The sequence below is a fragment of the Aquarana catesbeiana genome, linkage group LG02, assembly GCF_042186555.1.
Source record: "Aquarana catesbeiana isolate 2022-GZ linkage group LG02, ASM4218655v1, whole genome shotgun sequence".
Lineage (NCBI taxonomy): Eukaryota > Metazoa > Chordata > Amphibia > Anura > Ranidae > Aquarana > Aquarana catesbeiana.
Window position 1 is genome coordinate 402946102 of NC_133325.1, and position 4711 is coordinate 402950812.

Sequence of the window (4711 nt, forward strand, 5' to 3'; positions counted from 1 at the left end):
CCTAATAAGGGTAAATGAGAATTAGTTTAAATCCAAAAGTGCATAGTTAAATAAAAAAGAAAATATATAAACACCCGCCAGCCCCTCTAGTCAGCAGGTAATGACGGGGTGCGGAGTGTATGGCGGTGGGTGGTATGTGCAGGAGAGGCGTGCGGACTGTATGCTGGTGGGTGGTATGTGTAGGAGAGGGGTGCGGAGTGTATGGCGGTGGGTGGTATGTGCAGAAGAGGGGTGCGGACTGTATGGTGGTGGGTGGTATGTGTAGGAGACGGGGTTGGAGTATATGGCGATGGGTGGTATATGTAGGAGAGGAGTGCGGAGTGTATGGCGGTGGGTGGTACTAGTAGGAGAGGGGTGCAGAGTGTATGACGGTGGGTGGTACGTGTAGGAGAGCAGTGCGGAGTGTATGGCGGTGGGTAGTATTTGCAGAAGAGGAGTATGAGGTGTATGGCAGTGGGTAGTATGTGCAGGAGAGGAGTGCGTAGTGTATGGCGGTGGATGGTATGTTTAAGAGAGGAGTGCGGAGTGTATGGCGGTGGGTGGTACGTGTAGGAGAGGGGTGCAGAGTGTATGGCAAGGGTGGTATGTGCAGGAGAAGAGTGCGGGGTGTATGGCAGTGGGTAGTTTGTGCAGGAGAGGAGTGCCGGCTGTATGGCGGTGGATAGTATGTTCAGGAGAGGAGTGCAGGCTGTATGGCGGTGGGTGGTACGTGTAGGAGAGGGGTGCAGAGTGTATGGCAAGGGTGGTATGTGCAGGAGAAGAGTGCGGGGTGTATGGCAGTGGGTAGTTTGTGCAGGAGAGGAGTGCCGGCTGTATGGCGGTGGATAGTATGTTCAGGAGAGGAGTGCAGGCTGTATGGCGGTGGGTGGTATGTGTAGGAGAGGGGTGCGGAGCATATGGCGGTTGATGGTACGTGTAGGAGAGGAGTGCTGAGTGTATGGCGGTGGGTGGTAGATGTAGGAGAGGGGTGTGAGTGTATGGCAGTGGGTAGTATTTGCAGAAGAGGGGTGCAGATGATATAAAAGTATATGGGGTGAATGAGTCATAATTCATTGCTCTAGCACTGCAGAGGCCAATTGGCAGTGGCATGCATGGAGCAATTGAAGTAAGCTGTACAGCACTAGTACTGGCCTCATACCCTGCTGCAGACACAGCTGTCACTGCTAAACACCCCATCTCAAGCCTCTTCCTCAAGTCCCTGCACACAAGTCTCAACATCTTGTAAAACCCACCAACTCCCCTCCCTCCACACATCCTGCAGAATGAATTCCTGTAGGCATCCTCCCAGTGGGATCATTAGCATCCAGAAGCTCCACCTCCACCTTTTTATAGTCTTTCTGCAAGCAGCACTGGAGGACACTATGCGGGGGCGCTGGGGAGTGCTGAGAGTGGCGGAGGGAGGAGACTTCAGGTCGGCGCTGTAGTCACATAGCGCTCTATTCATTTGATGGTGCCGTACATTTACGGCTGCAGGGGGAAACGGTCAGGGCCAGACTGGGCGTAAAAACCAACTCTGGAAATAATTTCATACTAGCCCCATAGCATTATTATGCCAGCCCAACAGCATAACGTCATTATTTTCTTGTTCATAAAAGGGAAAACCATGCATTTTAACCCTTTCATGACTAAGCCTATTTTTGAAATTTGGTGTTTACAAGTTAAAATCCGTATTTTTTGCTAGAAAATTACTTAGAGTTCCCAAACATTATATATATTTTTTTAGCAGAGAATCTAGAGAATAAAATGGCGATTGTTGCAATATTTTTTATCACACGGTATTTGTGCAGCGGTGTTTTAAACGCAAATTTTTGGAAAAGGGACACTTTCATGAATTTAAAAAAATCCATACAGTAAAGTTACCCCAATTTTTTCGTATAATGTGAAAGATGATGTTACGCCGAGTAAATAGATACCAAACGTGTCACCCTTTATAATTGCACACACTCGTGGAATGGCGACAAACTACGGTACCTATGAATTTCCATAGGCAACGCTTTAAAAATTTTTTATGGTTACCAGGTTTGAGCTACAGAGGAGGTCTAGTGCTAGAATTATTGCTCTCGCTCTGACGATCGCGGCGATACCTCACATATGTGGTTTGAACACCGTTTACATATGTGGGCGCGACTTCCGTATGCGTTTTCTTCGCTGCACGAGCTCGCGGGGACAGGGGCACTTTAAAAAAATGGTTTTTTTTTATTTATTTATTTTTTTACTTTAAAATTGTGTTTAAAAAATTTTTTTTTTTTTTTTACTTTTATTGCTGTCACAAGGAATGTAAACATCCCTTGTGACAGTAATAGGTGGTAACAGGTACTCTTTATGGAGGGATGGGGGGTCTAAAAGACCCCCCATCCCTCCTTTACACTTCAAAGTATTCAGATCGCCGAAAACGGCGATTCTGAATACTGTGTACTTTTTAAAATTCGGCGCCATTGGCAGCCGAGTAAACGGGAAGTGACATCATGACGTTTTTTCCGCGTTTACAAGAAGGCTGGAACGAAGCTGCTCACAGCTTCGTTCCAGCCCGCCCCCAGCCGCCGAAGATTCCCGATTGGACACCGGGACTCCCGATCGCACGGGAGGCCTGGTAACAGCGGCGGGAGGGGGGGATGTCCCCTCCCGCTCCTCCGGTATAACCACCGAGCGGCTTTTAGCCGCATCGGTTGTTATACACGGGTAGCCGATCGCCCGCTGGAAACAACGGTACCGGGATGATGCCTGCAGCTGCGGGCATCATCCCGGTATAACCCCGGAAAGCCGAGTACGCATATGTGCGTACGGTCGGCGAGCACATTTGAAAAGGGTATTATACTCATCAGTGCCCATCAGCTCAGCCCCATCAGTGCAGCATCATCAGTGCCCATCAATGCAGCCTCACCAGTGCCCAACCAATGCAGCCTGATTAGTGCCCATGAATGCAGCCTCACCAGTGCCCGTCAGTGCAGCCTGATCAGTGCCCATTCAATACAGCCTCACCAGTGCAGCCTCACCAATGCCCATCATAGCAACCTCACCAAGGCCCATCAATGTAGCCTCATCAGTGCCCATCAATGCAGCCTCATCAGTGCCCATCAGCTCAGTCTCACCAGTGCCTATCAATGCAGCCTGTTCAGTGCATGGGGATTAGAGAGAGGAGAGCCGCTGGATTACACAGAGCGGGAATATCCCGCTCACCCGGCGTGGCTGCTGTCATACGAAGTCCCGCTTCCTGGACCGGGTCCTATGATGGACGTCACCAGTGTGCTTGTCTATCATTGGAGCTGGGACTTTGTATGACAGCGGCCGCTGGGTAAGCAGGAGATCCCTGCTCTGGGTATTCTGGCAGTGGCTTTAACCTCCCTTCCCCTCTGAGGCAGCCCAATGGGCTCACGGAGACTCATGGTAGGGCCAGCCCTGGGCACCCCAGCTCGCCATTCACCTGCCCAGATCAGCCTTGCAACGCGGGGACAAAATCAGGGACAGACTTGGTCCGGGGACACTGTCCTCAGTCCAGGTGACATCTTGTCACCTTACATAAGCAGCTGGTATTCCCAGCCTGCAGCTGCACGTATCAAAGGGGCATGAATGCATGTACCTGTGGGAGGTGAATGCCTTGCCTGCCTATGACAGGCCCAGTACTGGTGACACCTTCTTGATGGGCTCCGACTGGGATCTGAACATGCCTGAGCTTATCCCTAAAGACAATCACCAGAACAAAACAGAGAGGGCGAGTCTCCCCGGCAAGGACACAGTCCATAACTAGAAAAAAAAAAGGTTTTAGCTTTTTAGATAAATAATGTATAGCAAAAGGAATTTTTTCAGTTTTGCATAGTGTAGATGGATTAGAACCCCTGCCAGGTTTTTTTGCTGTGTGCCCATTGGGGTGATTCACCCTGTTTGTTGTCACTGAAAGAAAATCCCAAATTGTGAGTTGTCACCAGAACAGGAATAAAGAGGAAACTAGTTGTGGTGACCTCCTGGGGATTACCTCACTTTGGAGGGATTTCCTCTCACTTCCTGTTTTGGCTATGTGACAGGAAGTGAAAGGGAAATCTTCCCAATGGGACACAGATGGCAGAAAACCTGACAGGAGTTAGAACCTTCCCTCTATCCATAAGGAAAAAAAGAAAGTTTTGCCTTTAGTGACACTTTAAAATGTAAACATGAGGTGACAATGGCAGTTTTCTACAAAGTATCTTTTTGTATTGGAATGTGACTGCATAGGTCCACTGGGGACGTCCATACCCCGCTGTAGTCTTCTATAAGCACTCTACATGTGACTATAACGGACCATAACGGGCGCTGTCCCTGCCCAGCCACGTCACCTACCCACACCTGTGACTGAGCATGTCCTCATAGCCCCGCCCCCTCGCTCTCCCCGCCCCTCCCTCTCTGGCCGTTCTGTGACCATCTTTGGTAAGAGTCTGAAAGGTGAGAGCGCTGGTGACGTTATTGTGCGTACACGTCACGGCTCGATTCAACTTCTACACACCAACCAATGATAAGGCGAGGGTTACCGCCATATTTAATTTGGCCAACATGCCTGCTATTTCTGAAGCGACCACGACCAGCAGCAAGCCACTGACTTCTAGTCTGTCAGAAGCAGAGCTACCGAATGAACCCTCAACTATATCTGTTTTTTCTCAGCACAGAGCGCCCGCTACAGCTACTAAGTGGGTTTGCCAGAACACAATATGGACGTTACCGAGCCGAAGAGGTCGCGGCGTCA